The 13352-nt window shown below is 40.5% G+C and overlaps 1 protein-coding gene across 1 annotated transcript in view; it reads right to left on the bottom strand.

The window, feature by feature from the left end:
* The window catches only part of TUT4 (terminal uridylyl transferase 4), a 124072-nt gene extending 111160 nt beyond the window's left edge, over nt 1-12912 (bottom strand). The window contains 1 exon segment of the mRNA XM_045998664.1: nt 12748-12912. The gene's annotated coding sequence lies outside the window, so the exon portion shown is untranslated.
* Between the last annotated feature and the right edge of the window lie 440 nt (nt 12913-13352).

Below are 13352 nucleotides of genomic sequence, written 5' to 3'. Positions count from 1 at the left end.
ATAAAAGTAAAATGAGGGTGCCCGGGTGGCTCAGTTGGTTAGGTGTCTGCCTTCAGCTTAGTCCAAGCCCACATCAGGCATCCTGCTGAGCGAGAAGCCTGCTTCTCCCTCTCCCTCTCCCTATCACTCCCCCTGTTTGTATGCCCTCTGTCAAATAAATAAAATCTTTAAAAAAAAAAAAAGTGAAATAAAAATAGCTCAATAAGTACTGTGCAGTGTTTTCCGTGGTAAAAAATAAAATTAAATATACAAGTATACAGGGTACAAGTACAAGCTATGAAATACCAGCAATTCCACATAAGAGTTAAACACTCATACATGTACTTAGAGGTGACACTGAACAATATAAAGATGAACAGTAAAATTTATACTGAACTTAAAATTTTTAATTGTTCTAGGGGTGCCTGGGTGGCTCGGTCAGTTAAGTGTCTGATTTGGGCTCAGGGCTCTGGTCATGATACCAGGATCCTCCAATGAAGGGCTGCATAGGGCTCCCTGCTCAGCAGGGAGACTGTCCCTTTGCCTCTCCCTGCGTGCACACCCATGCATACAAGCTCTTTTTGTCATTCCTTTTTTTTTTTTAAAGATTTTATTTATTTACTTGACAGACAGAGATCGCAGGTAGGCAGAGAGGCAGCCAGAGAGAGAGGAAGGGAAGCAGGCTCCCCACTGAGCAGAGAGCCAGATGCGGGGCTCGATCCCAGGACTCTGGGATCATGACCTGAGCCGAAAGCAGAGGCTTTAACCCACTGAGCCACCCAGGTGCCCCTCTTTTTGTCATTCTTAAGCACACATGGGTCTCAAATAAATCTTTTTTTTTAAGTAAAATGTTTTTAATTTTTCTATATTTAGAATGACATTTAAAAGTAAATTAAAAATAAATTAAAATAATAAAAGCCTGGGTGGCTCAGTCATTGGGTGTCTGCCTTCTGCTTGGGTCATGATCCCAGGGTCCTGGGATGGAGCTCCACATCGGGCTCCCTGCTCATAAAATAATAAAAGTAAATGTAGATCACCATAATGTTAAGAAAAAAAATCACAGAAGAAAGGAAAAAGCTTTATATTTTAGTAACCTTAATGGCACTTTTTCCCTACTTTTTGAGCAAGGTCCTTATATCTTCATTTTGTACTTCATCCTGCAAATTACGTAGCTGGGCCTACACTTGTTCAGGTAAATAAATATACACCTGGAATTCATTTTAACAAAGATGATTTGTCAACATTCACATATAAAGTGCTAGGTTAAAAGCTGAAGATATAATGATAAATAATGGGTCATGTGTAAAAGGGGAGACCGTCATATAAACAAATAATGACAGTATATTATGTGACACATGTTATGGAAACCCGGTGGAAAGAGCCTTAGAAAAGACTTTATCATGGAAATAATTATTGGGCTAAAAATTTCCCACTTAGAAGACAGAGTGAGAAGGGAAAGACCTAATAAGATTTGAATATAGTAAACAAAATGTATTTATAAAATTTGACAACCTTTTTAGGATCATAAAATAGCATGCACAATCGTGAATACAGGAGAGGAACTGAGAATGTAAACTGGTGTACACATTTACATACCAAGTCAAGTTTATACTTTAAGCAAAAGAAGGCATAGATTGATAAGCAGTAGAGTGGCACAATTTCGGTTTTAGATTAATTTCAGAATAGTAAGAGAATGGAAAGGAAAATGAGACAAGTCAGTAAGGTAAGCAATAGTAATTATCAATAGTAGTAAAAACCACTAACTTATTTAGGGCCTTTAACAAGCAATTTAAGTAGAGTTGGGAAGGGGGAACGTCTGTGTTAAAGTTAAATGAGGGGCGCCTATGTGGCTCAGATGTTTAAGTGTCTGCCTTAGCTCAGGTCATGATCTCTAGGTCCTGGGATCAAGCCCCACGTCCAGCTCCCAGCTCAGCAGAAAGTCGTCTTCTCTCTCTCCCTCTCCCTCTGCCTCTCCCCCTGCTTGTGTGCGCGCTCTCTCTCTCTAATGAATAAATAAAAAATCTTTAAATTAAAATAAATGAATAAATAAAGTAAAATGAGTTTCTCTCCAGAACAAACTTTCAGACTCTTCAATATGCTAATAAGCACTGCAAATCTCCGAGAGAGGGATAATTTACAACATATCCCACATTTATTTGACTAAAGAAGCCTCTTTTGCCGGGACCACCTATCATCTCAAAGAATCATGAAGAAACACTTTACCACTGTTCTAGAAAAGAAAAGGCAGCACTAAGCGAGAAAAGCAGAGGGCAGTAGAGGGCTTAAGACAGGAGGAAAACAACAGCAAATGTGAGGAACAGAAAGAAATCTAAAATCCTGGCAAGCTATGTTAAGGACAAACTAGATATATAAAATGCCAGTCTACTAATTTATACAATTAGCAGATATTTTAATTCATACGGGGTAAGGGACTGATAGAATGACTATTTCAAAAGAGTAAGGTTAAAAAACAGTAATGGTATGAGTGGGCGGGGGGCGATAAAGCCAAAAAGATGTTACATATAGAGATTAAGAATAGATCAGAAAACTAAAGAAATGAGAAAGATACACCTATAAATATTTTTGAGATTTTGGTCAGAAACAGAACCACTTTTTTAACCATATGAGTAGGTATGTCAAGGAATGTAGAACTGAATACCACTGGAATACAGAAAATTTTTTTTCAAAATTTTATCCATTCATCAGAGAGAGAAAGAGAGAGTGTGTGTGCACATGCACACACACACGCAGGGGAGGGACAGGTAGAGGGAGAAGTAGGCTCCCTACTGAGCAAGGAGCCCAGTGAAGGACTCAATCCCAGGACCCTAGTATCCTGATTCCAGCCAAAGGCAGCCTCTTAACCAACTGAGCAAGCCACACAGGGATCCCTAGAACACAGAAATTAAGGAAAAATAAAGTTAAGGTATTAGATGACCTTCAATGTCCAACTGCCAATATGATGTCAAGAATTACATCCAGTATCAATGAATATAAAAGAATAACCCAGAGGTTCCTAGATTGAAATGCCAAGTCAGATAAAAAATATAGGCAGCAGGCCACCAGTCTTTTTTTTTTTTTTAATTTATTTATTTATTTGACAGAGAGAGATCACAAGTAGGCAGAGAGGTAGGCAGAGAGAGAGGGGGAAGCAGGCTCCCTGCTGAGAGGGGGCTCCATACAGGGCTCGATCCCAGGACCCTGAGATCACGACCTGAGCCGAAGGCAGAGGCTTAACCCACTGAGCCACCCAGGCGCCCCCAGGCCAAGAGTCTTAAAGGAAGAGGAACTACAGACAAAGACAGAAGAATAAATAGATAACACGCAGAAAAATATGGGTCTGGTTTCCTGGCTTTCAAATATGAGGAAACTAAGCTAAATCCCTTACAGGATTAGGACAGAATAATGGTTCTCAATCTTTTTGTTTGTTTTAATACATCTGAGAAATAGAATATATATTCCCAACAGAAACAAAGAGGAAAAAAAGAATGAGGAAGAGGAATGATAATTCTGAGTGGTTTCTAGTAACTTTAAAATGCCTTCCAAAGGAAAGTGTAATTCTTATATAATGAAAATCACTGGTTTAAAACTGGTACTATCAGGGCACCTGGATGGCTCAGTGGGTTAAGCCTCTGCCTTCGGCTCAGGTCACGGTCTCAGGGTCCTGGGATCCAGCCCTGTATCTGGCTCTCTGCTCAGCAAGGAGCCTACTTCCCCCTCTCTGTCTGCCTGCTGCTCTGCCTACTTGTGATCTCTCTGTCAAACAAATAAATGAAATCTTAAAAAAAAAGAAAGAAAGAAAATATTTTTTAAAAATTAAAAAAAAAAAAAAGGAAGTTGGACTTCTGCCTCAGATCACATCCAAAAATTAACTCAAAATGGATCAAAGATCTAAATGTAAAAGCTAAACTATAAAACTGTTATAAGAAAACAGAGGTATAAATTTTTATAATCATGGATTAGGCAATAATTTCTTAGGTATGACTCCCAAAGCACAAGCAATCAAAGGAAAAATAACACAAATCAGACTTTATCAAAACTGAGAACTTGACATACTTCAAAAACATACTTTACTCAAGAAAATGAAAAAAACCCAGGATGCCTGGGTGGCTCAGTCGGTTAAGCATCTGCCTTCTGCTAAAGTCAGGATCCCAGGCTCCTGGGATCAAGTCCTACATCTGACTCCTTTCTCAGCAGAGTACCTGCTTCTCCCTCTGCCTGCCCCTCCTCCCACTTATGCTCTCTCAGACAAATAAATAAAATCTTTATTTTAAAAAAAGTGAAAATGAAAAACAAACAATATGGCAAATCCTCCAAAAATTAAATGTAAATTTACCATATGATCCAGCAATTCCAATTCTGGTTATACACCCAAAAAGCTAAAAAGCAGGAACTCAAACAGATATTTGTATGCCCTTGCGCAGAGCAGCATTACTCATAATAACCAAAAGATGGAAGCAACCAAGTCTGACAAGATGAATAAACAAAATGTGGCACATAAAAGATATATATATATATATATATATATACACACACACACACAAGAGAATGTTATTATTCAGCCTTAAAAAGAAAGGAAATTCTTTTTTTTAAGATTTTATTTATTTATTTATTTGATAGACAGAGATCACAAGTAGGCAGAGAAGCAGGCAGAGAGAGGAGGAAGCAGGCTCCCTGCTGAGCAGAGAGCCCCTTGTGGGGCTTGATCCCAGAACCCTGGGATCATGACCTGAGCTGAAGGCAGAGGCTTTAACCCACTGAGCCACCCAAAAGAAAGGAAATTCTAATACAAGCTACAACATAGTAGAACGTCGAAGACGTTGTGCTAAGTTAAATTTCAGTCACAAAAGGACAAGTACTGCACAACTCTAATTACACAGAGTAGTCAAATTCATTGTGACAGAATGTAGAGTGGTATTTGCTAAGGAGATATTGCTTAAAAAGTACAGAGTTTTGGTTTGTGAAAAATGAAAAAGTTCAGGGGATGGACAGTGGTGATGGTTGCACAACAATCTGAATGTCCTAATATCACTGAAGGTATGCATAAAAATAGCTAAAAATGGTAAATTTTATGTTAGGTATATTTTACCACAATTTTTAAAATTTTTAAAAAGAGAGTGCCCAATTGGTTCAATTGGTTAAGCATCTATTGGTTAAGCATCTACCCTCAGTTCAAGTCATGATCCCAGGGTCCTGGAATGGAGCCCCAGATCTGGCTCCCTGCTGAGCAGGAAACCACCTCTCTCTCCCTCTGCCCCTCCCCCCGTGCTTGTAAGCACGGGCACGCGCGAGCGCGCTCACTCTCTCTCAAAATGACGAATAAAATCTTTAAAAAAAATTTTTTTAAAGAAAATGGGAGCACATTTTTGCAAACCATGTATCTGATAAGAGTCCAGGATCCAGAATACATAAAGAATTCTTAAGATTCAACAATAAAAAAAAAAATAAATAACCTAATTTTTTTACATGGGCAAAGGAAGGGCACCTGGGTGGCTCAGGAGGTTAAGCATCTGCCTTCAGCTCAGGTCCTGAGATCAGACCCATATCAGGCTCCCTGCTCAGCAGGGAGTCGGATTCTCCCTTTTCTTCGGCCCCTCCCCCACCCCACTCTTGCAAGCGCCACGCACTCTCTCTCCCTCTCTGTGCCTCTCTCAAATAAATTAATAAAATCTTTAAAAATAGGGACACCTGGGTGGCTCAGTCGGTTAAGCATCTGCCTTCTTGCTCAGGAGGGAGCCTGTTTCTCCCTCTGCCTGCTACTCCCCCAGCTTGTGTGCTTGCTAACTCTCTGACAAATAAATAAAATCTTTTAAAAAATCTTTAATTAGGAATAAATAAATGGACAAAGAATGTGAATAGACATTTCGCCAAATAAAATATACAAATGGCCAATAGGCACAAGAAGAGAGGCTCAACATCACGAGTTATTAGGGAAATGCAAATCAAAACCAAAATGAGACACCACTTCACCCACTAGGATGGCTTTAATTAAGAAGATGAACAATAATAAGTGTTGGTGAGGATGTAGAGAAAATAGAATTCTCATACACTGTTAGTGGGAATACAAAATGGTGCAGCCTCTTGGGACAATAGTTTGGCAGATACTCATGAAGTTAAACATAAAATGGGTTAAGTGTCCGATTCTTAGCTGAATCTTGGTTTCAGCTCACATAATGATCTAAGGGCCTCAGGCTCCAAGCTCAGCATGGAATCTGCCTGAGATTCTCTCCTCTTTCCCTCTGCCCCTCCCCCACTCACTCACAAGCTGCACCCCACCCCATATATATATAAATAAATAAATATAAAATCTTTCAAGTTAAACATAAATGCATCAAAATACTCAGCAATTTCACTCCTGGGTGTATATCCAAGAGAAATGAAAACATATATCCACAAAAAAACTTTTTTTTGGGGGGGAGAAAGAAAGAGAGCAAGTGAAGGGAGGGGTGGCAGAGAGAGGGAGAAAAAATTCCAAGCAGATTCCATACTAACCAGAGCCCAATGCGAGGCTCAATCTCATGATCCTGAGATAATGACCTAAGCCAAAATCAAGAGTCAAACACTCAACCAACTGAGCTACCCAGGCACCCCTCAGACAAAAACTTTTACATGAATGTTCATAGCAATATCATTCATACTAGCCAAAAAGTGGTAACAACCCAAATGACTATTAAATGATGAATGGATAACAAAGAATGGTATCTCTATAGGATACAGTCCATAGAATGCAATATTATAAAAAGGAATGAAGCACTAATACATAATATGGAGAAATCCGGGAAACACTATGCTTGGTGAAAGAAGTCACGCATAAAAAGCCACATGTATGATTCCAGAACAGGCAAATCCATAGACAGAAAATAGCTTAGTAGTTGCCAAAGGCTTGGAGGAGAGAGTAATGAGGAGTGATTGCTAATGAGCACAGGGTTTCTTTTGGAAGGATGAAAATGTTCTGGAATTAGATAGTGATGGTTACAGAACCTTATGAATACATACTTAACACTATTTTTATTTTTTTAATTTTTATTTATTTATTCAGAGAGAGAGAGAGAGAGAGGGAGAACACAAGCAGGCAGAGCAGCAGGCAGAGGCAGAGAGAGAAGCAGGCTCCCCGCTGAGCAAGGAGCCCGATACAGAACTCCATCCCAGGACCCTGGCATCATGACCTGAGCCAAAGGCAGTGGCTTAACCAACTGAGCCACCCAGGCATCCCTTAACACTATACTTTAAAAGGATGAGTCTTATAATACTATAAACTATATCTCAAAGAAAAATTAACAAATACTCCATTAGCCATCAAAGCAATGTTTTGTCTTTGTTTTTTTTTAAGATTTTATTTATGTGACAGAGAGATCACAAGTAGGCAGAGAGACAGGCAAAGGCGGGGGGGGGGGGGGGGGAGCTGGCTCCCTGCCAAACAGAGGGCCTGATGAGGGGCTTGATCCCAGGACCCTGGGATCATGACCTGAGCTGAAGGCAGAGGCTTAACCCACTGAGCCACCCAGGCGCCCCCAAAACAATGTTTTAACATATAGTGTAGATATCACTCTACATTCTAGATGACAGGAGAGAGTAAAAGACAAATATCTTTTTTCTTTTTAAAGATTTTATTTATTTATTTGATGAAGAGTGACACAGTGAGAAGGAACACAAGCAGGGAGAGTGGAATAAAAGCAGGCTTCCTGCCCAGAAGGGAGCCCAATGCAGGGCTCGATCCCAGGACCCTGGGATCATGATCTGAGCCGAAGGCAGACACTTAACAACTAAGTCACTCAGGTGACCCGGCAAATATTATCTTAACATTACTATGAGAACAGTTGTGACTCAGAGATCCCCTCAAAAAGATCCCCAGAATTTGAATACCGCTAGCCTAAACTAACAAATACTTAGTAAGTGATCAATTTTACTTTGATTTAATTTTTTTAAGTTTATTTATTTAGGTAATCTCCACCCCAAACATGGAGATCGAACCCATGACCCTAAGACCAAGAATAGCATGCTTTTCCAACTGAGTCAACCAGGTGCCCCTGACTGAGCAATTTTAATGACAATTATTTAAACTACAATGTGCAGGAAAGACTGACAAAACGCAAGCAGATTTCACTACTATGTATAATTCACACTTTACATTCTTAAAATATATTTTTTCTTAAAAATGTATTTTTTGACAACCTATGTAACTGTGCTGAACTTTACACCCTCTGCAAGCTCAACTGTGACAACCCAAGCCTGAGGTACAACATAGTGGTTAAGAGCTCTAACTGCAGACTCAGACACCCTGAACCCTGAGTTCAAATACTAAGTCTGCAGCGAACTAGCTATGAAATATTGTCCAAGATACTTAGCCCTTCTGTACCTCTTTCTTCACCTGGAAATGAGGATAATACAAGAGGGTTGTTGAAGACTGAGTTAATACTTAAGATCTTTAGAAAGAAATTACATCTCATAAAAATTGCAGTAAGTTATCTATCATCACTGTAAATCAAATACCCACCTAAAACTACCAGACTATTGGGGGATCTGGGTGGCTGAGTCGGTGGAGCATGCAACTCTTGATCTCAGGGTTCTGACTTTGAGTCCCTCATTAGGTGTAGAGATTTTTTAAAAACAAAATCTTTGCAAATAAATAAACTACCAGACTATTATGTGACTTACACCGATTTCTTCTTCAAAGTACAGGTTTCTTTGTGCAAGGATGAGCACTGTGCTCATCCTTGCTGATGAACACAGAGCTTACAGGAAGCACACACTCCCCAAGCCCTCATCCTATTGCTTTCTAATGCTAAACTAGAAATTGGTCAACCAACTCAAATCAAGGAATGAAAAAACTTCCTAAGTAACTATAACAAGTGATTACCTCCAAAGGTATTTTTATCTTCAAAGAATCTTCTAAGAGGCGCCTGGGCGGCTCAGTGGGTTAAGCCTCTCCTTCCGCTCAGGTCATGATCTCAGAGTCCTGGTATGGAGCCCCAGGTCAGGCTCTCTGCTCTGCACGGAGCCTGCCTCCCCTTCCCCCTCAGCCCACCTCACCTACTTGTGATTCTCTCTGTGTCAAATAAATAAATAAAAAATTTTTAAAAATCTTCTAAGAAATTTAACATTCGAGATCCTCAAAAACTAATCTGAAATACAGCAACTACTAGGAAGAGGAGAAAAGAATATCACGAAAAAAGGTGCTTGGCCATCCACCAAAAATGGGTTAACTCTGTTGGTAAGGAAGCTGAAGAGAAAGAAACACTAAACTAGGAGTCAGAAAACAATCACAACTCGAATACTATCTCACTTGGTGATCTTGTGTGACAAAACAAAAATCCAAAGGCCTTAACATACACAATAACCTTCGCTATTTCCAACCATTTCGCTCACCACTCTATGCATACCATTTCGCTCACCACTCTATGCATAAATTCTCAACTCTTGCCACACTGAATTTCTTACTCTTCCTACTCTGAGCCCCTTAACAACTAACATCTTTGCATAGGTTATTCCTTAGTTCTGGACCAGCCTCCAAACTATATCCCCTTTTCTACCTGGCAAACTCCTATTCATCGTTCAAAAGCCAGCTTCTTCCCTCGACCTTCCATGATCCAGTGAGTTGTAATTTATCTATATTATATGCAGACTCAGTCCCTGAAGGGAGAGACTGTCTTCAATAATTCTGTGTCTCTAAAACCTACCAGTGTCTAGGATAATGTACAAATGCAAATGTTTGATAAATGATTAAATGATCAGTGAATGAGTAACCCTAGGCAGTTCATCCTACAAAACTGAGAGACTAATTGATACATGTGAAAAGCAACAAGGCATATATAATAGGAAGAACACACTGAGCTGTTCCAAATCTGACTCTATGATCTTCAGCAGAGACTGAACTCAACTCAACTACAAAAAAGGTTTCATAAGGTTGTTAAAAGTGAAAAACAAAAAAACAAAAAAACATAAACATGTCTAGCACAATGCCTGGAAAAAAGTTACTCAAATGTCAGTTTCCTTTTCTCTCCCCCTTAACTCAGGATAATTATGGACACTCAATGAATTAATGTTGAGAACAATTTGGAAACCATAACACATTATACAAAATAAATCTATCACTTTAGGGGAAAAAATCTAAACTGTTCATCTTTGCATTTATGTAACTTTTCTTTTTGGATCTGTAAGAAATGCTTGGGGACATATGCTGGTTTTTAAACATTTCCCCAAATTACACAATTATCTAAAATTCTAGAATTAAAACTTAGTTTAGTGTAAATCTTCTTAATTCACTTAGTTCAGTTTAAAACATCTTAATTCCTCTTAGATTAAGAAGAAAAAAACCTACATATCACCTATCCTAACTTAAACTACAGTGTTGTCCCCTTGTTTTAGGTCTTTAAGAACTGTTCTTCTTTAGGACATATTTCTATCTGCAGTCATGACTTTCACTGAATTTTGTAATATTATTTTATGGATCCCAGCATTTGTAGTTCACTTTCGAAAATAACACATCTCACTGAATTGTTGTATCAAAATGGTTTGTTCTTTTTAAAGATAAACAAATTTTACTGGCATCAGCATTTCTAAGTAAGTCTTATTTACTGCCTGAAAACAGACACTTTCTGTAGAAAATAAATCAAAAAACTTTCTCTACCCACAGATCCTGATTTGACATTGTATAAAGAACACAACATTAAAACAAAACAAAACAAAATGAAAATGGAACACAACATAACTGATGATTATTCATGTCAAGGTTAACCCTGAGGTCAAAAAAAGTTTCTCTACTTACTAAACTGAATCTGCTCTGAAAACTAATAAAAATTCCCCTTAAACAACTTTCTATTAATCAGAAATATTTATGATTGCAATTATAAATTTTTATTTTAAAAGGCCTAAAATTAAAACGCAGACACTACTGTTCTAGTTAAACGAACTAAAAATAAACGTGAATCTGTGTGATTTAGGAATTACGAAATTGAACTAAACTTATGTACATGATAACAAACTTATGTAATTGATAACAACTTGACCTGACAATGAAAAGACCTTAATTTTCTCTTTGTATTCAGACATTCGCTACATTTAAAACATTGAATGTCAATAACTTTCACTTCCTCCTCTGTATTATTTCAAGGAAGCTTTATTTTTCATTCTCCACACCAGTCAAATTAAAAATTGCAAATAGGAACTTCGAAAAGAGCTCTTTCAAAGCAACTTTCTTTTGTTTATATTAACAATTACATTTTAAGGCATAAAATTTTAAAGCATAAAATGCTTATTGTCCCCAAAGTATGCGGTTTTTAAGAACACTCTTTAAAATTTGTTTATAAAAGCATCACAGCAGACTAGACACTGGTGAATTCATTATTTTTAAAGCACAGCATTCTAAATGAAACAATTTCAAAATTTTGCAAGTTGTAACTAATAAGTACTAGGATGCAATGTGCAGCAATTTTTAAGGAGACCTTACAAGGCTGCTGAGCCTAAAGAAAATTCCAGCGTGCGATGTACTCATATACAGAACATGCTGACTGACACCAAGAACAAAAAAGTCAAAAAAAATTTTTTTAAAGCATTCCACAATTCACCAGCCTAGTATAGTACTCTCTCTAAATTGTCGTATCTAGTTGGGATCATCCAGTTTTATTAGCTAATAGTTCTCATTACTTTAGAAACAAGATATGTTCTGTTTCACCAAGTGTTACACATTTCGCTACTACAAGACTTGGCGGGGGAGAGGGGCCTTTTGGAAACAAAAGGTAATCCGATCCACTACAGCTAATTACTAAATGCACGCCAACAAAACAATTTGAATTGCGTTTCTAGACACTAAAAAGATCACAAAACCAAGAAGAATGTCATATGTGTCAGGAACTACTTTTGTATCAAAAATATATCAAAATGAAAAAACATGGTATACTAAAACAAGATCTCACACAAGATTCAAAATTCACCTGAATAAAGATCTGATAAACTTTTGAAAAGAAAATGTTCAATCAACGTTCCTAAAATAACAGTAATTCATCCCATTCAGGTATGACTAGAAATCTCGACGATGTGCTTCTTTCACGTCCAATTATCTCATTCTTTTGCGATCCGGATACCAAAAGGACCTGAAACCTCTCGCGGAGGCGTGCAACACACACGGCTAGTGCTGTCTGTTTACAAATACGAATCTCTGTTTCCCACGTCAAAAGCGTTCATTACCACCATTCGACTGGGGGGCGGGGGAGAGAGAAGGCGGGCGAGCAAGAAACGAAATTCACAGACATCTCTGCCCCCTCTCCTCGACAAGGGTGAGCCCAGAGAAAACCTTTATTATGTATTACATGAGTGTGTTTATTTGCCTGTTATACATGGACATCTGTGTCTAACGGAGGGGGGAGGGATGAAAGAAAAGGCATACATGACAGGGAATCGTATTGGACCCAAGAGAATGCTCCCATCAATCCCGTTAACTCAAAATCCGCCTCCCGGGTCTACAGGTTTCGGCCCGGAACCGAAAACCTCAGCCTCTCTGTGAAGTTCGGCCCCCGAAGCGCCCCAATGTCCTCCTCGGGCCGCCAGGCCGCCGCCCCTACCTCCCTTATTTCATCCTTCCCCTGGGACACCCGAAGTCCATTCTGGCAAAGAAAGAAGTGTCAGGCCCCAAGGGGGTGGCTGAGACACGCTCGGGCCGGGCCCCCGACACCTGCGAGGCTCCGCACCTGAGGAGGGCGAACAGGGGGCCGCCTGGCCTTTCCGAAGCACACCCCCTCGGCGCCCGGCGCTGCAGCGCGGCCGGAACCTCCGTACCTGCGAGGCCCGCGAGCTACAGGCGCGCGCGGCGCCTCCTCATCTCAGTGGCTTCCGCTCCCCCCGCCGCCTCCTGCTGCCGCCGCCGCCGCCGTCACTGCCGCCGCCGCTGGAGGCCGGGACTCGACGAGCTCAGGACTCCACCGCCATGTCCGCCGCGCCGCGAACTGCATTGTGGGGGGGAAGGGATGGGGTGGGGGAGGAGGAGGGAGAGGGAGAGAAAAAGGAGGACCCGCTGAGGGGAGGGGGCCGAGGGGGAACCAGGGAAGGGGGGAGGGGAGGGAGGGACAGAGTCTTGAATGGAGTCCTGACCTCCGAGAGTTGGGTTGGGGAAAGACGCGGAGAAGACCCGGGAGAGGAGACGCAGAGGAAAGAGTTCAGGGGTACCCCTCCCTTCGTTCTGGGGGCCCCAGGATGCCGGTTAAATCGAGGCGAGGGAAGAGGGGAGCGGTAAACACCAATGGGGGGAGGGGCTGCGTTTGGAGGCTTGTGGCGGCGGCGAGAAACAATAGGGAGGGGCCGAGGTGGGAGGGCAGCACACTCACACTCAGGCCGAGGAAAGGGGCGCGCGCGCGCGAAGACACTCGTTAGCCTGCGAGGAGGGG

Source organism: Meles meles, chromosome 1, assembly GCF_922984935.1.
Source record: "Meles meles chromosome 1, mMelMel3.1 paternal haplotype, whole genome shotgun sequence".
NCBI classification, from domain to species: Eukaryota; Metazoa; Chordata; class Mammalia; order Carnivora; family Mustelidae; genus Meles; species Meles meles.
The sequence above is the reverse complement of the archived record's forward strand: the minus strand, read 5'-3'. Positions and strand labels throughout refer to the sequence as shown.